Raw genomic sequence first — 23,333 nt, 5'->3', positions numbered from 1 at the left:
GATCCTTAAAATGTTCTATCTAAATTAACTTCAGCCATACTACAAACACCCAAGAAATCCTTTTGCCACGGAGGGAATGTTAACTATAACTCCCCTTCCCATCACTTAGATTAGCAGAGAAGCACCTATCCACAATCAGAATGTAGGCTAAAATTTAATGACCAGGTTTAAATGTTAATAATAAACAATCTGGTAAAGGATAAACCCCTGGTTCCTTTGAAATTGTGTGTTAATGCTTTTGGAATAGGGGTTGAGAGAAACCAAAAACCTCCAACCATGCCAGTATCTTGTACCAACAATAAATGCAGGAGGCAGCAACAGCCAGCCAGCATTTCTTCAGTAGCAGACATACGGGCAAATCATCAATCACTGTGTTATGTGCACTTGTATCCACCAGAAATTATTTAAAAAAATATTTTGAAACAAATACATTTTCAAAAGTGTTTACACTATTTTTAATTAAATAAAAGTGCTGTGGCTTAACCAGCTCATGTGCTCCGATATTATCAATTCCCTAACTAAATATCTGTAACACTATATTCTGCTTCAGTTTACTTTCCTGTTTGCACTACCTGTTGCGCTCATGTATGGTATTATTCCAAAGACGTACAGATTTGTAGGTTAATTGGCTGGGCAAATGTTTTTTTTTTAAATTGTCCCTAGTATGTGTAGGATAGTGTTAATGTGCGGGGCGCGGACCCAGTGGGCCAAAGGGCCTGTTTCCGCGCTGTATCTCTAAATCTTTAAAAAAAATCTAAATCTAATTGTACACATGTATGGTATGATTGGCCTGGATGGCATGCAAAACAAAGTTTTTCACTGTATCTTGCTGCAGTGACAATAATAAACCAATTTCAATCCTACTTGCCACTGCAAAATAAGTCAAACAACATACCGTAATGGCACAATATTAAACACACTGTACAGGTTCTGAATATAATATTTGAAAAATAAATCAATGAAATGTCATCAATTGTGTACAATACTGTGTACCATTTGGCATTAAACCACAATCAATACTAACTTCCCGCATTCCCAGAAGTAACACAAATCCTGGTATCCATGGACTGAACTGGTAACACAGACTACATGAGCTGGTCCAAATACCATTGAAGAATAAACAAGTCATGAAATTTAGGTAAAGTTTAAGAACATGAATTAACTTTTGGAGATGTCTGACATTTTCCAAAAGCTCACCGTTTCAATATTATGGTCCAAGCATTGTTTAGTTTACAATCCAACTGTTGTTTTAATTCCTCTGATGGATATCCTGATTCAAAAATTCAACGTGCACTTTGTCAATGTATTCCAAAATTATGTTAAAATGTCTAGAACATTCAACAATTCATAAAGCTTTTTGGAAAAAACAACATGTTTTTCACAATAGACAGAGATATATTAGTCAAAAATCACCAATAGCAGAAAGGTTGCTAGGCCTATTATACCAACTTACACAATATTATTCACAAGGCACAAGTCAAGAGTGTGATGGAATACCCTTCACATGTCTGAATTAAAGGTAACTCTAACACTCTCAAGTAGCTCAACATCACTCATGAAACATGGTCTACTTGATTAACACTTCTTCCCCCACCCTAAATAGTCATTCCTTCACCACCAGTGCACAATGTGGCCTCTTTAGCAAAGTTGCTGCAGTTACTCACCCAGACTACTCTGATAGCACCTCCCACACTCACAACCCTTGCTTCCAAGAGGGACAAGGGTTGCCATGTATGGAAACAGCAACGCCTGGAGGTTCTTGTCTCAGCAGCAAACTAAACTAATGTGGAACTATATATATCCAATCCTCTATTGTTGCTAGAGATAAATCCTATAACCCTAAACCCAAGAGTACCGTGGCATATATTTGCCTGAAGGACCACAGTGGTTCAAGAAGATGGTTCACCGACCCATTCTCACGGACTTTTGGGGAGAACAAATAAATCCAATCCTTACCAGTGACACCCACATACCAAAAATGATTTAAAAAAAAATATCTGGCCGTTATGCTGGCGATTAAGGATACCAACGGAACAATCCAACATGAGTGGGAATCATTAGAAAGGAGGGAATTAAATACCTTCAAAGGCACAAAATAATATCTTTAAATATCTATTCACTGGCTGGTTAAAGGGAAATAGATTTGTGGTCCCTTTTAATCCCCTGCAATTAAGGATTATTTTATCAGGGCTTACACTACTTTTCTTATACTACTTGTTGCTCCACTGCGATTTCTCTTCGAGGTATGTCCACTTTGAAGAAGTTCTCCTCCTCTCTTCGACGAGAGTTTAGCAACATGCTTTCTCGCTGCTCCCCCTCTGTGATTTCTCCTGCCCTCCTACGACCACATCTTGACCCAGTCCACCTATATCCTTCCTTTGTCCCGCCCCCCTGACATCAGTCTGAAGAAGGGTCTCGACCCGAATTCCTTCTCTCCCAAGATGCTGCCTGACCTGCTGAGTTACTCCAGCATTTTGTGAATAAATCGATTTTATCAGGGCTGTTCTCTGATAAAATGAGTCATTATTGCTACTTCATTTTTTAAAATGTTTGACCTAGAAAAAAAACCCAACTAAAATAAAATAATTGATAAAAATCAGAGTGCAACATTGACACTAATCCAGGTTATTGGCAACAAAGCAAACATATTTTGGTTGGAACAGACAAGAGGTCTTCTCATTTTCATCTAAATGACACACCTTTCAATGGAAAAGCAACAATGAAGTGCTAAAAATATATCATCAATAACTTATGGTAGAATAGCTGGCAGAACAATTATCAACTGGCTTGTCAAGCAACAGTATTCAAATTTTACTCTCACCAATTTACTGACAAGAGCAAACTGGAATTTTCTCTGGTTATGATTGTTTCTTCTCCCCCTTTCCCAAACATACAGCAATTCTTTTTGATGAAGAAATGTATATTAAACCGCACCTTTCCTCTGGCAAATGTTCTAAGCATGGCTCATTTAAAATTTTGGGCACCGGATCAATCAAAATGGTTGGGGTTAGCAGCTATTTGTATCGGGCTAATCGCTTTCAAACGCTTGCAGTAAATATGTTAGTTGTTTGTTCAGATGGGCTTGGTGAGAGGGGCAGTGTGGGGGGGGGGGGGGGGGTGTTAAATTTCCAGAGATGAAAAAAGTGATGAAAATCCAACCAAATTCCTTATCTTTACAATTTACACACACATATAACTTGAGCAGTTGACTCTGGATATTATTGATTTTATTATTGATAAAATCATCTAATCATTTGATCAATTGATAATATTAGTTTATTGATATATAATAATGTCCAGAAGAAAACTGGAGCAACTCTAATATTTACATATACAAGGGAACTATAATTATTTTATTAATTAAAAAAATTGCCAATAAAAACCATTGTGAATTTGTTATGGTATTTCTAATATTATTCATGCAAATTGTGCAACATTTGGGCTGCCTTTTAATATCATTCCCTTTTGGTTTAGCATCACGCAAGTTTCTACCAGAATCTATGGCTATAATAAGTCCATGTATTTTTCCCAACCCCCAAGAGCATTAATAATGAACCCAGGTTGGTTACCCAAATCTGTTCCATTCAACTGTAATCGTTTTGACAATGAATTTTACTCAAAATAGCACGCCAGGCCAAAGGATTGTAAGCATTATTCCTTACAAATTAGGAGATGAGCTTTACCCCAGCCAATGTCACTGCGGCATGTCAATGAATGATGCGAATTTAAAGCAACTTTCTATTTACCCCGTTGCAACCAGCCTTCTCCAAGTGCAACACTTTGTTCCCCTTCTCGGTCCTCAATTGCCCCCAGCTCTACATTCAAACACATATTTTTCACTCTTCCAAATTTATCAATGGCACAATGGCAAATTCTTACTCTTTCACACTGGAGTGGGTGTCAGTTTCAATTACGGAGCAGAAAATAGTGGACTTTTCTGCCTCATTGTGCAAATTACCATTTCTCCAAATATTTTAAGAAATATTCTGTATCCAAAACAAAGAAATCACAAGAGATTATATATTTTTTTTAATCGAAAATCACAAAATATATAAATGGTTAGAGCACAATACAGGTTATTCAAGTCCACAGGAGTTATCGAATACTCGTACTTGATATTCCTCTTTTTTTTTTAACTGGCATGTCCTTTTCAAATTCATTTGTCATTTCTGCTATATCAAATAGTTACCCTGGAATAGCAGCCAACATTATCAAAGACCACACACACCACGGTCATTCTCTCTTCTCTTCTCTCCCTCAGTCAGAAGATGCAAAAGCTTGAAAGCACACACAGAGCACTATGTTCCCCCCTGTTATCAGACTCTTGAATGGGCTGCTCATAAGCTCAAGATGTATTCCTACCTTCCTACCTTCAATCTAACTTGTTGTGATCCTTGCACTTATTAAAACCACACTTTCTCTGCAGATGTTACACAATATTCTGCACTCTGGTTTCTAAGATTGTCACTGTATTTCAGTACATGTGAAAATAATAAACACATACCAACAGTAGCCAACAAACTGAAATACCTTATTCTATGCCATAAATGTCTAAGATGCAAAGATACCCATTGTTTACCTCTCTTGGGATAATCTTAAATTTGTACTCTCTCCTTGCTTTGATGGCAGCTACTGAAAATAATCAGTCAGAACTTTATTTGGATCGTAATAGCTGATTACCCAATGTGTTTTTTGTGTTATTGATTTTTGGGTTCACAACAAGCTTAAATTGTAGAATAGCTAACCAAGTGACTGAAACTTCTGATACAATAGCCCTCAGTTCCAAGTAATTACACTCAGCTTTAAAATAACTGCTTTTTATTTATCTTAGCAAATTAATAATTGCCACTGATCGCTTTAGACCCAAAAGTAAATGGACCACCTTTTGCTTAAACGGTTAATGGTCCAACACTGGGGTGTGGAGGTACAAATCCTTGCACTAGTTCCCTCGTTATATTCTGCCAAATATTGGACCTGTTTATTCCCATTCGTTGCTTGCTGTTCATTAACCAATTCTCAATCCGTGCCAGTATGTCACCTCAAATTCCACATGCCTTCATTTTGTTGACCAACCTCCTATGCGGAATCCTATTCATTATAGATTCCTACATTTTCCATGCAATTGACAATAATGATAAAGACATTTTCTTTACTAGATATAGTGAATTTACAATAGCTAAGTTACGAACCTGACTGTTAAAATATCCTTCAGCATTATCCTCAGCAAATTCAGCCAAGAAGACATCTTTGGAGGAAATATATCAGATGCTTTACAAATATCACAGTCCACAGTCTGAACTAAATTTTAAATTAGCTTCGGTGTATGTACCCAATTGCTGAAATCGGCTGAGTTTTTAAACAACACATTAATGCCTTAACAAAAAGACATAAGTCTGCGGATGCTGGAATCTGAGGAACTCCCCGGGTCAGGCAGCATCACTGGAGGGAAATAGACACACAATGTCGGGTTGGCACCCTTCTTCAGACCCAAAGATACTCCTTCCAGAAATGCTGCCTGATCCACTGAATTCTTCCAAAAGATTGTATTTTTTAAACTCAATATCGTAATCTAATGTAGTTTATATTTAAAAACTGACAAATACGTCCTTCTCATTCCTAATCAGCTTCCATAGTTTGAACACTGTTACTAATCATAGATCAACATTTAAACTGAAAGTAAATAGCAATTTATGATTTTAAAAAAACTAATTGAAAATTCACTTTGGGCTCAGCAAGTGCAAATTTCTGAATTGAGATGCCTGTCTGTCAATGACATTCTCAATTCATTATTTTGAACCTTTGTTTCAAAATTAATAACATTATTGCCCCCAGCTGATTTTTTTACCCAATTTAATGGTAATTATTTGACCACACCTACACTATGTTCAAGCACTCTTATCATTCATTCATTCAAGCCCTGCAGCATTCCACATAAAGCTAGAGTTTTGGTCTGAAGCAGACACAGTTCCAGCTTCAGCCAACAAAGCACCTACTGTTTTCCTAATGATGGCTAAATTCTTCAAAATACTGAAAAAGGCATCCACAGGGTCACAAACATGTAGCAAATTCTACCAATATCATAACATATTTCAGCTGCAATCATTCAACAATGTTCAAAGGCTTCTGCACTGGCCACATTTTCACAGCTGCATGCTGTCAAAAAGTAGCAATCAGCCTATTAATTTGATACAGACTTTGGCAACAGCATGGCATTAAAATCAAAGTAACCTAGACCCTCCAGAATACTGTACTACCATAAGCTGAACGGGGGATAGGAGATATTTCCCTTCTCTGCTTCTGCTGTGTTGCTATGTTATTTTCAGCAGGGAGGAAGCTATGCTAATCTCAAAAATTTCATTAAGTGTAGCTGTTAGATAAATGCTCCACCGTGAACTGCCCTGAGATTGCTAACTTAGTTAGCAAGCAACTACATCGACTGACTTCATTTGTTGACCGTTTCAACACCACATATGATGGAACAAACTGAAATTCTTTTTCAAGACAGCAACATAAGAAAAACTATTAAACTCAATAAACATTTGATGTACAAACATTGTATTCATAAATGTATGGACAAAAACCAAAAGGTATCTTGGCACCATTTAAATTATGTAGAGAAAATGATGCTAGTGAATCTATTCAAATACCCCATGGGCTCATTTAACAAATACAATACGAAGTGCATCTTGAAGCTACTATTGTTTTTTTTCATTGATAGAGTGCATTGAACTTTGACACTTTGTCTTGACTACAATTGGGAAATGATGAATATTTTAAATTCCTTACAGCAGTACTTTGATAGCAACAAAGATATGCCAATAGCTTTGAAAATATTGAATCTCTCTGCTCTTTCACAGCGCCAAGAGCAATTTATAAACAACTAAACAGTGTGCTACTACATTAGAACTTTGTTTACCAGCCCGATGGTTTGGTTTATCTCGCCCTCCTTTGGTTGTCTATCCAGACATGATGCTTTCACACTTGGAGGAGAGGTTGGTACATGGGTTGTCGTTTTTGTACTTCTCACAGATTATTTTATTTGCCAAAAGCACGGCTGCATTCAGGGGCACAGTTCTGACCAACAACCTACTGTTTTGATTTCCACAGATTTATCCAATGATAAAATCTTTCTCAATATATAAAACCTTTGACTGAAAAAACTAGAGGGCATAGATTTAAGGTGAGAGTGGAAAGAATGAATAGAAACTTGAGGGATAACTTTTTAAACATAGATACAATAACAATAGTAATTCAGATAGTACAGGGATAGGAAAGGTTTAGGGGGATAATACTCAAGCTCAGAAAAATGGCACTTGCTTAGATGGGCATCTTCATTGGCATGGACGAGTTGGGTTGAAAGGAGTGTTTCCATACTGTACAACTCTATTACTGATGAAGATAGACACAAAATGCTGGAAGAACTCAGCGGGACAGGCAGCATCTCTGGAGAGAAGGAAGGGGTGACCTTTCGGGTTGAGACACTTCTTCAGACCTAGTACTGATGAACATGGGTGGTTACAAGCCTTCTCTATTCAAAAACAGCCTACAATTTTCACTTCTTACCACTGAGCAATATGTAGAGCAAGGACAAAGCTTTCCATGGATTCCAGTTTATCCAGGGCGCCAGGTGCCATTTAGAGCACACAAGGCTCTTTGCAAACATCATGTCACAATAAAGATGTATCACAATTGAAAGAGATTTCATTCCCTCGACTTCCAGCTGGTGTGTGACCACGATTGGACAATGTCTGGTATCCTGGCACCAGTCAAGGTGGCTTTATACTGTTGTTAATCCATAACCAAGACGTGGCTACTGGGCCACATTGATGATCTGCTGACAACAAGGATCAAGCTCCAATGTACAATTCATGGATGACAGGTGAATAACTAAACCAATGCAACATGAAATGTAAGAGCAGACTACTGTAAACAACCCTTTGGTGCTCTGGAGGAGCCCTTCAGCACCTTATCCACCAAATACTCTCAAGATTCATGGTATACTTCTGAACATTGCACAACATAGCTACTATCTCTCTCATATATATATATATATATATAATATTTTTCAATTTATATATATATATATATATATATACTTATGCACAGCTGGAGAGTAGGCAGCATGACAAGAGGAAGAGGAGAAAGACAGGGAGGACACAAACTGGACGGGTCTTTTCCACCTGTGCTCTCCTTGAACAGCTCATCCAACTGTGATGTCAATAAAGACCAAAACCCTGCCTCTGCGGCCACTGATTCTCCTTTGATTCTCTCTGTTGATGAACATCACACTTTTCAATGAGCATCAATGCCAAAGTAAAAGCCAACACATACTAAGTGGTTCCAAAGACAAATTTACAATTGAAATCCCTTTCATGTGTGATACATCTTTGATACAAGAGTCTAAAGAAGGGTCCCGGCTTAAACAACACCTATCCATGTCCGCCAGAGATGCTACCTGGCCCGCTGAATTACTCCAGCACTTTGTGGGCTTTTTTCTACTATACAGTATGAAGGTAACATTCATCACTAACAGCAGGGATCTCCAAACTATGGCCCGCGGGCCACATCCGGCCCACCACGCAATTTTATCCGTCCCGCGGCAAGCTCTTACGCGGCGAGGACTGGAGGCAGAAACTTTGGCGAAGGTTCACCAGAGAGTGGATCGCCACCGACCCAGGGCTGGGACAAAGTGAGAGATCGCAGCGCCCCCTCGCAAACAACAAACCCAAGGAAACTTCCCTCCTCGCCGCCGCCGCCAATCACCCCAGGGAGAGAGAGTCGGGGTAGAGGGAGCAGCGGGTGAGAGCGGGAGCGCGGGGAGGGTGTCAGAGGGTACGGTGAAGGAGCGCCGCCACTTGCGGGGTTGCTCCCTCCCTCTCACCCTCTCTCCCAGCACCAGCGAGATCTGCGCCACTGCTTCACTCTCTTCCCCGGCCCCGTCTCCCTCTAGCGCAGCGAAATAAGAAAAAAACACACTTCTATATTTTTTCCTACGGCCCGCAAAAATGTGCCAAATACATAATGTGGCCCTCATGCTGAAAAGTTTGGAGGCCCCTGACTATGAGCCTTAATTTTGTGCACATTTCCCTGTTCTCATATCTCGCTCATCAATGCTCCAATGACTTCAGCATAACTGATGGATGCTGATGATTGAGTGGAGGTGGCTGGATATGCCGTTGAACAGGATGGTTGGAATCTGACCTCTGCAACACTCAGGAATAGGTCAGCTTCTGAGGTACGGCCTTCAATGCTGCATCATAACAGGTTTCAACAATCTGTGAAGGGAATACTTGAAAGTTAATTTTGGTCCTTGATGTTAACCTGGCTTCCTGAAGGAAGAAGGTGAGGTGCATTTGTGGAAGTGCACAGTTTACATCATCCACTTCTAATAAATCAGCAAAAATCATGGAATTGGGCTGAAGGTGGGAGATGGGCTGAAGATGGCAGGAAAAAAAAATCTAAAATGTGAGGGGGAGGATTAAATATGAGGATGCTGCCCTTATTTATGATTTGCTCACATCCATGGAATGTGTAATAACTCCAATGAACTCCAATAACTCCAGTGATCACTGCCTTCTGCATTCAGGTAAGGTGATGTAGCCTTGCTCTTCCCCAGCCAGTTGGCAACTGCAATCTTCTGCCAAACTGGGAGAGAAAGGAAAATGTGTCAACAATTGACTTGAGTGGTATTACTGGCACGAATGAATAGTTGGCAATGTGAGCAAAATGCAGGGGGAGGGGGGGGGGGGGGAGGGAGGGTTTAAAACAGCAGTAAACTGTGAAAATTGGTATCAATCCTGCCTGGTAGAGATCTTTGACGGGTAGACAATGCAGATGTGGTGTGTTGAGCAATATCTGGGTGCAGTGCTGCAGTTGGCAGGGTATTACATTTTAAGTTGCTATTGAGGGCTATTAGGTTTACTAGGTTAATTCCCGGAATGGCGGGACTGTCATATGTTGAAAGACTGGAGCGACTAGGCTTGTATACACTGGAATTTAGAAGGATGAGAGGGGATCTTATCGAAACGTATAAGATTATTAAGGGGTTGGACACATTAGAGGCAGGAAACATGTTCCCAATGTTGGGGGAGTCCAGAACCAGGGGGCACAGTTTAAGAATAAGGGGTAGGCCATTTAGAACTGAGATGAGGAAAAACTTTTTCAGTCAGAGAGTTGTGATTCTGTGGAATTCTCTGCCTCAGAGGGCAGTGGAGGCCAATTCTCTGAATACATTCAAGAGAGAGCTAGATAGAGCTCTTAAGGATAGCGGAGTCAGGGGGTATGGGGAGAAAGCAGGAACGGGGTACTGATTGAGAATGATCAGCCATGATCACATTGAATGGCGGTGCTGGCTCGAAGGGCCGAATGGCCTATTCCTGCACCTATTGTCTATAAGATGCATTCACTGATCTTGTCCATCCATGCAAAGTTACTGAAATTATTGCTTACTCCATATAGCTCCTTATGACTTAAAACCTGACCACAACCATCACAACTGATTGATTTTACTCCCTGGGGAGTATTTGTCCCACAGACCTTGAAGTTAGATCACATTTCTCCTCCACTCCATTTTCTTCAGATCCTCAGTGCAGCTTTTGAAAATCTTGGAGTCCAACTTACACTGTATGGTGTTATTCTTTGATGCCTTCCTGTTTAGAATAGCTCCTGAACATTTGCCAGCTCGTGTTGAATCAAAATGTACCACTTTTCAGTGGTCCACGTTGGCTTGGTGTTGCTAGTTACTAAAAAACAGCCTCTCTGCTTAAGCAGGCGATGCATACTGTTGGTGTTAGCTGCATGCAAGCATCAATAGGAGAAATGACAGGTATGTTTTGAGTTGATCACACTTCCGGGTCACTGTAACCATTTTCAGATACTCAACCAATTTAGTTCCCCTCTGAATCATTTCTTAACATAATTAGACATTGGTTATAACACCCAGGAATGCCTCAATAACTTCTGGTAAAATGATCAAGCAAACCACATAAAATTGTTCTCTCTTCCCCAATATTTATTATCTGAACTCCAAGTAGCTATCTTCTCCCACAATCTCTCTGCCTTGGCCTCACAGTTACAAATATTACTTTTATTGGAATAACAGTCGGAAGCTCCTCCACTTTATCTCCAATCCATGTGAATTTAGCACTTGTGATAGATACTTGATAATGGGGTGAAAGGCAATCAGGGGTAATTAGTAATGTGGGGTTGAGTTTACAATCAATCAACCATAGCACAGTAGGCTTGAGGGGCCGAGTGGCCTCTCCTGTTCCTAAGTTTCTATGACACTGGGACACAAGAAAATAGTGCCCACACAGCTTTGTAACAAACCTAATAACCAACATTTTCAAAAATCTCTCCTGTTTGAAAATGAGAGAAATCATACTGGAAAATGGCATATTTAATTTTCAGTAAAATTATTTCCTTTAGTTTACTTATTTTTTCCTTTAAACTTAACATCCCTGAAGTAGTTCTGTGTTGTTTATTGTCCCGGCTAAAAATCTGTGCTTGAGAATTTTTTTTCCCGTCGGTGCTAATCATCAGCTCGTACTACAGTAAGAATGTAATTGTTCTTGGATGTGGAAATGATTTAAATGCACTTGAAAGCACTTCTACAAAAACATTAGCAGACATAAAAGCACTTTCATTGCAAAACTATTTCAGATATTTGATACTGTGCAGCCGTTTCAGTCTATGTTTTGTAGAATGTTAGATTTAAATTAATTCAGATAGCAATTCAATCTTCATTCATGCCAGCAACATAACTGTTTTCTATGAAAAGATTTTTTAATTACCATTGTCTTGCACTAATCTGTAATACTTGGTAATTTTTAAAAGCTGGGTGTGGATTTTACACTGGTAATTTTGGCAGAAAAACAGCTTGTAATATGACTGATGCATACAGAATTAGAAAAAGCCAAAACTTGAACTCCAGTCGTATTATTATGTCCTTGTGGTTTAAAAAATGTTTCTAGGTTGCATGTACACAGCAGACCAGCTGAAATAGCTAGATCTATAGAGGGTTATTAATCTAGTGATTTTTTTTTGGTGCATTATATGTATATCATGTTTACAAACTTGTTATGCTACTACAAGTAAGAACTTCATTGTTCCCTGGTCAGTACATATGACAATTAAACACTCTTGATTCTTAACACAGGAGAAAAGTTTGTTTCATTCAATATTCTTCCAAATCCAAAGATTTCCCACAGGTTCATAGATGACATACTTCCTAATAACCAGCAAGTGACCGAAAGGTAAAATGGTAAAAGCCATAACGAATTGATGAGAATGTAGAGAGAATAGAATGTGATTGATGTAAATGGGTTCCTGAGGGTTAGTGTGGACCAAAGGGTCTGTTTCCATGCTGCAATGGACAACACTTTTGCCTGCAACTAATGTGACATGTTAGTCTGGGAAAATGATCAAATTGCTGGAACTTGAGAAGATCTAGTCATTTATTCAGGACCAAAGAAATAACAGGTCATGTGTTTATGGAGACAGGATAGAAGTGTTGAAACATAGCAGAAACATAACATAGCACAAATCGGTGGAGTGCTAAAAGCTGCAACACCACTAGATTATTTATAACAACATTTTGTGCAGCTTCGTCACTCAACTTTTGGCTTTTCCAACTATCTAAAACAGTCATAATAAGGACAGGACAAAGTACTGAAGAAGCTCAGGGGTCAGAGAGCATCTCTGGAGAACATGGATAGGTGATATTTCAGGTCGGGACTCTTCTTCAAATTGAGTGTGGTGGAGGGGGGGGGGGGGGAGGGGGAGAAAGCTGGAAGAGAGGTGTGGGCAGGCCCAACCTGAAACGTCATCTATTAATGTTCTCAATAAATCCTGCCTGACCCGCTGAGTTACTCCAGCATTTTGTCTTTGTTTGTAAACCAGCATCTGCAGTTCCTCAGGAGTCAATAATGATAGGGATTCACTGAAGAAGCAGAATGATTTTCTTCAGGAAAAAGTACCAAATAATAAGTTCCAAATAATTAATATGCAATCATGCTACAGTTTTTACACCTGGAACATAGAACAATAGAGCATAGGAGCAGGCCCTTCGATCCACAATGTCTGTGCTGAACATGATACCAAATAAAACTAATCATCTCTGCCTGCACATGATCCCTCCATTCATCCGCCTATCCAAAAGCCTCTTAAATACCACTATCGTATCTGCCGCCACCACCATCACTATTGTGTTCCAGGCACCCACCACTCCCTATGTAAAAAACATGTCCTGCACATCTCCTTTAAACTTTGCCCCTTTCACCTTAAAAAAGATGAGCAGTAAACATTCTCGTATTCTGCCAATCCAAGATTTTTTTCATTCTTGGTACTGCCAGATGCTGTATCACATACCACTTAATGATGAACACTGTACTCAACTTTTAAAATAGGAAACATGTGGCAGTGTAATTTTATCTCTGAAGTTTAAAGCCAAAATTCCTATGGGAATGGTTCCACAATTACCCATTTTGTCACTACATTCAACAGCAACTTTCTTTGCTCTGACGATGATTATACCATTGCTAGATTGCAAGTTCATGATGCTGCTGCAAATAGGATTTTCATTGTACCTGTACCTTACCGTACTTGTGCATATGATAATGAACTCAACATGACGTGATATGATAATAAACTCAATTTTGCATGCTGATCCAGAAGAAAATACACTTTCATCCATACTGGTAGAGCACCAGCCGTCGAAGCTAGAAAGGTGCATTTTTAACAGCTGGATATATTTGACCTAATGTCTGTTACATCTGGATTATTGAATTTGTGCACACATTAGAACTCAAGGACATTTTTACAATTAAAAAATCTCATCAAAAAAAGTCAAAAATATGATGATCATCAGTTGTGTTTCAGCAACCTGCGTGCATGCTTCAATTCTTCTTGTTCTCCTTGATGACAACTCATTTGAGCTCTCCAAGTCATTTGTCCATACTGCTCGTGTCTAACGTGTCTGCATGACATCAGTTTATGAGGCCTTATTTTATAACAAACATTTAAGTTAAAAAGCTCAAGTTCAGAGTGCAGTAATATCCTAAAATCTTACAATATGATGGACAGAACATTTGATGTATTTTGTAATGGTGGAGCACCACCTGCGTGTTAATTAAATGACCGATAAGTGTTGTCAGTCAGTCACTAGGTGAAGACTATTCAACAAAATGACACAGTCCAGCTCCAACACCAATCAGTCTGGTTGCTGTGAATAAAAGCAAACATTTAAAGAAAGTGCGCTGTCAGCCTGCCGATCTATTTGAGAGAAAAAATAACATAACCACACATACAAGCCCCACTGCACAGACTTGTAACTTTTGCATTACGCCCACACAACCTTTTTTGTGAGTGTGTGATTAGAAGGGCTGATGCATGATCACATCGAATTCCTTCCTTCAGCTCACACATCAAGAACTTGCCCTCTTGGCTGCATTCTTCTCCTAACAGCCTTGGTAACCCTGGCAACCAAGCACTCCTATTATGACCAGCTGGTCTTTTAAGCTGTCTATGCTACCATCTGAACTTTTGTATCACTTCAAACAGGGCCAAGAGTTTACTTCAACTCCCACATCATTTTTTCAGAAGCGAAACAGAGGTCTAGTTTACACCGAGGTTGGGTCACCACTGACACCAAAAGGAAAAGGCTGCATTTCCTTGAACTTTGGGTCAAACATAGTGCCGTGCTACATATATTGTGCATACAGTTGTGTTTAGCTTGGATTTAAACTGCTACGAAAAGAAAAGTTGTCCGAATTTGTGATTGTTGGCAAAGCATATTCTCGGCCTGTTCCTCATGGTAAAGCAAGCTCTCAAACTAACCTCTTCTGAAGCAGCCGTCAGCGTATCCAGAACCTTCCACATTGCTAAAAATGAATTCCAACTGTTTCAGCATTTGAGAGTACTGTTTGAGCAGACTTTCGGCAGGACAAACTATAACCCTGTTGCCTTCAAAAAGGTATAAAAGAAGACACATTCATACTACTGAAGTACAGATGACTGCAGACGCCCAGGTCTCCCTCTATAAACGGGCCTCAGTTCCAGAAACCAATGTGGCTGTGTGATTTCACTGGATGTGAGCCAATTTCATTTATGCAATCCAGAGAACTGGCACTTGCATTCTGTGGGCCAGTGTATAAAAATCCCAAAGCCCAGTTTGCCTATGGAAACTGCCTCCCTAGTCGGACATTAAAGCACAAAGGCAATGAAAGGTACTTGTTCCCTTGAAGAGAATGTAGTGACAACACAGGGATTAGGCTCTTGAATAACACGTCTCAACACTTCAGATGCAACTCCTCGCAAACAAAACTGATTTATATTTTTGAACTAATAAAATCTAAAATTGTTATCTCAATATTCGGTGTTCCTGCTAAAAACCGGAGGAATCAATATTTGTGATAATTTGTATAATGCTGGAGTTGTTCTGTGTTTCGCCTACCGCCACACTAGGTCCATGGACGATGCCAAACCACTAGCCCTACACTCATCCCTGGAACACCTGGATAAGAGAAACTGGTCTGAAGAAGGGTCTCGACCCAAAATGTCACCCATTCCTTCTCTCCAGAGATGCTGCCTGTCCCGCTGAGTCACACCAGCATTTTGTGTCTATCTTCCAAAGAGACACCCAAGTCAGACTCCTAGTCATAGACTATAGCTCCCCCTTTAAAACCATTATACCATCCAAGCTTATCACCAAACTCGCGGGACTTGGTGTCAGCACTCATCTCTGCAACTGGATCTTTGACTTCCCAACCAACTGACACCAATCAGTGAGGATAGGGGACAAATCATCATCCACGATAATCCTAAACACTGGTGCTCCGCAAGGCTGAGTTCTCAGCCCCCTTCTTTACTCCTTGTACACCCACGACTGTGCAGCCATGTACAAATCTAATGTTCAAATTAGCAGACGACACCACCATTGTGGGCCACATATCAAATAATGATGAGACGGAGTACAGGAAGGAGATCGAGAACCTCGTGTCCTGGTGACTATTTATACCTCACGCTGCCTCGGCAAGGCCAGCAGCATGATCAAGGACGAGTTGCACCCTGGCCACTCGCTCTTCTCCCCTCTCCCATCAGGCAAAATGGTATAGATGTGTGATAACTGCAGGGAGGAAACTGTCCCAGAATCTGGAGATGTGTGAAAACATACATCTCCAGATTCTGGGAGTTTTCTCCCTGCAGTTATCAGGCAACTGAATCATTCTACCACATCCAGAGAGCAGTCCTGAACTACTATCTACCTCATTGGTGACCCTCAAACTATCCTTGTTCAGACTTTGCTGGCTTTACCTTAACATTATTCCCTTATCATGTATCTACACAATGTTATGGCTTGGTTGTAATCATGTATTGTCTTTCCGCTGACTGGATAGCATGCAACAAAAGCTCGGTACACGTGACAATAAACTAAACTGAACTAGTTTCAGTTGTGTATATTTTAGATTAAATTGACCATACACTATAGATAAACATACAAATACATAATGCATTGGTAGAAGCTCACTTTACTGTGCTGAGTACTTTGCCTTCATTCGATGACCATAATTTATTTCGAATATTGTACGACATGCAATTATGCTGAATATGTGCAACTTTTTCCATGTTATTTTTCTACTGAAGTCATCACTTAAATTAAAATGCAAATTCATTCTTAAAATTACTCATTAACTGAGTAATTCCAGGTTACAGGAGTAAACATGCCACATAAGATAAATAGCTTCAAGACACAGTATGAATCAGGAAGCAGCGCCCCACACTCTCAGACTGAAACAAGTGACACCTACGTAAGAAAAAGTCGTTCAACAAGTCCATCGTTGAGAAACAAAACACAGACTGGATTACTTCTGTTTCTGCAAAGATGCCATCTGACTTGTTGAGTATTTCCAGCTATATTTTTGTTTTTGCAAAACTATCCTCAGTTTAGGAACTCAGCGGGTCAGGTAGCATAAGTGAATGGGAATGGGCTTGGTGTTTTGGGTCAGGAACCTGCATTTGGTCTGAAAAGGTAGAGTGGAGATAGCCAAGTATAAAGAGGTTAGGGTGGGGGTGGCGCAGAAACACACTTCGATAAGTGGATCCATGTGAGGAGTTAATTGGCAGATACAGTCAGTTGGGGGAGGGAAGAGTGAAATTAGTGACAAAAGTGATAAATGGAGGCAACAAAGTGCTGCAGATGATGGAATCTGATACGAAAGGAAGGTGCAGATCCAAATAAGGGAAGTAGGGTGAATAGATGGGACAAGGGGGGATGGGGGCCCAGGAGAGGAGTGCGTGGGTGATGGACAGATGAAGTGGGAGGGAACAGAAATAAAAACTCGATGATAGGGGGCTGAATGGTGAAATAAAGGGCGTGTGTAAGATCACCTTGGTAGATCATGTGAAAGAAAGGGACAGAGGTGGCAGCAGGTTCCCTGAATTTAGAAAATTTAATGTTCATGCCATCAAGTTACAGACTGCACAGATGTAACATGTGGTGCTGTTTTTCTTGTTGGCATTTGGCCTTGCCCTGCTGGTGGAGGTGGCTGAGAACAGACAGTTTGGGAAAGGCCAGACAGTTTGGGAATGGCTAACTAACCAGGAGATCCAGATGGCCATGATGGACAGAGTATTTGTGTTCAGCAAAAGAGTTGTCTTGTCTCTGCTTGGTCTCATTGATATAAAGGAGGCAACTTTAAGAGCACAAAAGGGTATAAATGTCAAATACTAGGTGGCTTAGATTTCTGCTGAGAGGAGGGGGGGGGGGGGGGAGGAGTTTAAAGGAGATTTGCAAGGGATTATTTTTCCTTGGAGAGTGGTAGGTGTCTGAAACACACTACCAGGGGAAATGGTGGAAGCGAACACAGCAGCAATTTTTAAGAGGCATTTAGACAGGCATCTGAACAGGCAGGAGATGAAGGGTTATGGACCACAAGTTGAGACATGGGATTAGTTTAAATTGGCATCATGGTTGGCACAGACATTGTGGGACGAAGGGCTTGTTTTAAAGCTGTTCTGTTGTATAGGATGCAACACTCTAGCTGTGCTTCCTAAAAATAAGATTAAATCAGATCCAATATTTCTGTCACCAATTCTCAATTTTGAAAATGCAAAGTGCTGTGGATTCTGGTAATCTCAAATAATAGACATTGGAACAAAATGTTGCTTTTTTTTCTCTCCTGTGTTGCAAGAGATTCCACAGCAAAATTATAAGATTACATTTATATAAACCACAATTGGTTTTGAAAATTAATTGCACTGGATATAATCTCTGCACAAATTTAATCTCTATTTTTGAAATTTAAAAACAACTCTAAAACATTCTCATATTTCTTCATTATTTCTTTATTTAAAAGTTCATACAAACAGTATGATTAGAGAAAAAGTTCAAAGATGATATTAAATTACCCAGTAATGCAAAATGTTTCTGCCTCTGATTTCATGAAATTAAGCAAATGTATTTCATAATGCACAATATTGTTTCAAACATCCAATCTAGATTCACATCACATGACTCAATTTCTTACATTGAGTCTAAAATCAAAGCAGCTCTGCTTTGGTGATCAATCAACTATATAAGATGTGGGCATGGCCAGTAAGGCCACCACTTATTGCCCATTCGTAATTGCCCATTGATCAGGTGGTGAATTCCCTTCTTGAACTAATGTTGTGCTTAAGTGAAGATATTTCCATCAGACTGTTGAGTAGGAAGTTCTGGAATTTCATTAGAACAGCTATCAAGGAACAGTGATAAACCTACATCGTGTCTGCTTTTATGGGAAACTAGTGGGTGATAGTGCATGCACTTTGATAGAAGTTGGTAGCTTGGAAAATGTCGTTGAAGAAGTCCTTCATGTGGCGACAGTTTCTGGATGTTTCAGGTTCCGGTTAACTCAGGTTAAGAGTTGATCAAACAAACTTTTATCTTCTGCACAATAAAGACCTTCCTTGAAGTTTCTAGAGCTAAGTTCATCTCAGAATATTTCATCACATTCTTCATTTATGCCTTGCAGACATTGGAAAAAATTGGAAGTCAGGAGATGTGCCACTTACAAAAGAATATCCAGACTTTAACCTACTTACTGATCACTGTCCCAACCACTTCACTCTCACTCCCTGCCACTCTGCTGGTATTCTTCTTGTGCAATTCTGATGATATTAGTACAGCCTATTTGGTGATATAGCATGTACAAATGTACAAACTTTTTCTTATGAGGAAAAGGTTAATTCCTGATATTTTCCAAACCTTTAACATCTTTGGTGTTGCACTTACTCTGCCAAAGACTAATTCAGAAAAGGTCAATTTAAAAAAAAACTCTTAATTTAGTTTTGGAATGAAAGAGAATGGGGAAAAGAAACTAAGGGGAAAATTTTGTTTAGGCTGTGCAATGAATAATCTAGTTTTCTTTACTGCTAGTTCATTAACCAGATGAAGCATCAGTGTAGAAAACTAGATTATTCTCTGTTCTCTGACCTCAAATTCAACTCCATGTTTCAACTGTGATGCTCAATTTCCTATTTTGAACAAACCTTTCTTCAACAAAACAGATTGTAATGCCCATGTTTGTCAATACTTGACAACAGTTCCCACATCAGCAGACTTTTCCGACCTGTCTCTTGCACACCTAACACAAGAAGGATGCCATTCAACTCAAATCTCAGTTCTTCTCTCCCTCCTTTACCTAATTTTGCCTTCCTTCTCAACTCTATATTTTAATAACAATACTGTAGTCAGTGATCCTCCCCACTTTCCTGTTTTGTCCTTTAGTGTAAATATACCATTAGATTTCATTTACTATTTATTATTTACCTATTATTTACTATAAACCCATTGACTTCCAAACAAATTAAGCTCCATCTTGCATCATCATCCATGTTAGAATGTCATCTCCTTTCTCTCAGTTTCTCTCTCGCCACCACATCTGCTCTCAAAATGAGCCCTTCCACACCAGGAAATCTTAAATGTCCTCCTTTTTAGGAAACATGGCTTCCCTACTTTTGTAGTTGATGAAGCCCTCTCTTATATTTCCTCCATGGCCTGGACATCTGCTCTCTCACACCCTTCCACCAAAACCCTTTTCACCAACATTCACCTGTCTCCATGAGGTAGCCATGGAGAAATTCAAAATTGTACCAAAAGATGATCCTATCTAAATAAATGTGCTGGAGTTCAGCAGTTCAGCCAGCATCTATGGTGTGACTTCAGTCTGAAGAAGGGCCCCAACTTGAACCGTCGCCTGTACAATCTCTCCATAGATACTGCCTGGCATGCTGAATTACTTCAGCATTTTGCTGGAATAAAAGCAAAACTTTTACAAAATTCAAAATTCTATCATCTGCAGTTCCTTGTGTCTCCATTTTGATGACCCTGACCTGTCTGGGTATCAACACAGCCTGATATAATGTAATAATTTTAAAAGCTCCACTTCCTGATGTGCTTATCCTATATACTCTATTTGCATGCTATGCATGTCTTATGATCAAGATACAAAAAATAATTCAGAATGCAATTGTTATTAAGATTGTGGCAATTTGGATCTCATTTTGCAAACAGAATGCCAAATAAAACTGCATTTCAACAGTATTTACTCAAAATACTACATTTTGCTACAGATTGACAGCATAGTTAAGGATTCTACTATGCAGAATTTATTTTGAGAAAAAGTCACAAGTTATCATTAAATTCCCACAGAGTATAATGTTCTTTACTGTATTCCTCAAATTCCCATGAAGTAATTAGATTTTTTTTGTGCAATTTTAAGAAAATCCTTTGATTCAGCCTATTATAAGAACTATTGTAAGCACAAGGCCTTTTTTTAATAGCTTACATGAGCAAACATTCAATGCTCGCCAGTACTATTTTCATTAAACCAAATGAGTTCATTAGGTCATCTAACCATTGAATAGCATACACTAAAGCAGTATGTCACAAATACAAAAAGCAACACACAAATTAGAAGTAGGATTAGGCTCTACCACTTAATAAAATTGGGGCTGATCTGACTGCAACCGTAACTCTGCATTCTCATCTATCTGCAGTGATTGCAACCTCTTGATAATCAAGAATCTATTTCCCTCGAACTTAAAAAGTATAGAAATACTCTACAGTCCTTTGAGGAAGGCAGCTACAATGAGTCACATACTAACCAAAAAAAATCACCTGATCTATCTTACATGGAAAACCTTGACAGTGTTTTTAAACTGTGACATTTAGTTCTAGGTTCTGCCGGAATAGGAACCATCCTCTCCATACAATGCTGTCAATACTCCTTAGGAACTTATATGTTTAATTCAAGTCCCATCTCACTCTTCTAAACTCCACTGAAAATAAGCTCAGCCTGTCCTATCATTGCTTATAAGACAAGCAGCTTACTCCAGGTATTAATTTTGAAAACTTCTGAATTTATTCTGCCCATCACCATCTTTCCTTAAATAAGGAGATCAATACTGCGCTTAGGGCTCCAGACGTGGTCTCACCGATGCTTTATCCGCATGTACCACAACGTCCCTACTTTTGTCTTTCCTTTTGAAATGAGAGGCAACATTCCGTCATATTTTCTAATGTAATACTTCAACGTTTGGGAGAAAATAAACCAAAATGTTAATCCACAACTTGCCTGGTGTATCCCATGTTAAGCCAAAATAAATAATAAATTTCACTCTTGCTGATATATACATTTTTAGTGCAATTGAAGTTACCAATTACACAAAGTTGAAAGAATCAACTTACCATTCTTTATATATTCTCTCAATTTACTGGTCGCATTTCAGGAATGACCCATAATGCAAAATAAATATATTAAAATCCAGTTGCGTTCTGTAACATTCAAATGATATAAATGAGAAGCTTGAAAACAGTTTTAATGATACCAGAACAAAGAACTAATCAGATCCCAGTCATTTCCCAAGGATCAATTGGATCCAAGATTATGAATAAAGGTATGATGAGAATTGGAATCTCTCAGAGCTACAATGTTAAAAATGCTTATTACAAATGTTTTATTTATCTTACTCTTGTCACTTTCTCAGCTCATTTTGTCATCTTAATTCTTTTTTTGCTCCATTTGCCGTCTTTACCAGAATATCAATGCTGCCTCAATTCAAGTGAAAGCAATCTCACGCACATGTCATCCAGAACTCACTCTGAGAAGGTGAACCCTTACTACATACAGTACTGGCCCCGAATCCATCCACTGACCTTGTTAATCCTGACCTCTTTAATTTGCCTAACACATTATCAGTTATACTGCAGTTTTTCATTTTTTGGGATCCATCGCTAAGCAAGTTGTTTTTTTTAAGACACAAAGAGCTGGAGAAATTCAGCAGGTCAGGCAGCATCGCTGGTGAATATGGATAGCTGACGTTTGGGTCATAACCCTTCTTTAGACCGATTGTCAATTAATCATTTATTGTTGAAATGTAGGCAAATACAGCAGTTAATTTACACATAACAAGGTCTCCACAGAAAATAATGCAATAAATGACCAGATAATCTGATTAATTCAGTTGATTTAGAGGTAAGTGTATGTCAGTACAAGAGCGTGACTGGAAGATCTAAGATAAAGTCAGTGCAATAGATAAAGTTTAATCTAAAAGAAAATAAACTGCATTTTCTTGGTATCTCACTGGAATGTTACCTTATATTTAAATCTTCAAAATAGAGCTTGAATTCATTTGGCCATGAGATATGGAGACATAATTGAAATGAAATTGACATTTGAATAAGCTACAGAGAGTGAACCAGAGATTGCCATCTTTGATTTTTTCCATTTTGAGTATAACTCCTTAAACACTCTTCGACTAAACCTCAAATCTTATTAGTACCAACATGGATTTTTTGGCTTCTCTCCCTCAATTTCTAGATATTTGTTCAACTATTATATGATATTTTTCATCCTGGTTTCGAGGAGCTTTCCCATTTGTAATTCAAGTCACAAGTTCAAACGTTTTGAAATGAAGACCAAACCTTGAAAGACTTATGTAATCCAAACTGTTGGAACCTTCACTGATTTTCAGGCAGCCCAGTTATGTCAACAAAATCCATTTGGAACTGATAGAATTTATTTGGCCCATTTTCTGATACTCATCACTGTGATCACTATGTTTTCTCAATTTCTTTCTGCCTCGTTTAATGACTGCTTGTGTCATTTAAGGAATGCAAGCCTGAAGCACAGTAGGGCAGAGGTTCAAATGGGAGTCAAACTTAAGAATTAATTCTTAGCTCAGGGAAAATATTTTTGTAATATTTCACCAATGATGGATCCAAATACTAAAAGTGTAACCAACTTTAAAACCAGCATTTATTTATTAGTCAGACTTGCCTGGAACCATTCTGG

At 39.0% G+C, this 23,333-nt stretch overlaps 1 protein-coding gene across 2 annotated transcripts in view; it reads right to left on the bottom strand.

Annotated features, from left to right (window-relative positions):
* The window catches only part of frs2a (fibroblast growth factor receptor substrate 2a), a 75,094-nt gene that overhangs the window by 29,069 nt on the left and 22,692 nt on the right, over positions 1-23,333 (bottom strand). The gene's annotated exons all lie outside the window — the stretch shown is intronic.

The sequence above is a fragment of the Rhinoraja longicauda genome, chromosome 20, assembly GCF_053455715.1.
Source record: "Rhinoraja longicauda isolate Sanriku21f chromosome 20, sRhiLon1.1, whole genome shotgun sequence".
Classification (NCBI taxonomy): Eukaryota; Metazoa; Chordata; class Chondrichthyes; order Rajiformes; family Arhynchobatidae; genus Rhinoraja; species Rhinoraja longicauda.
The sequence above is the reverse complement of the archived record's forward strand: the minus strand, read 5'-3'. Positions and strand labels throughout refer to the sequence as shown.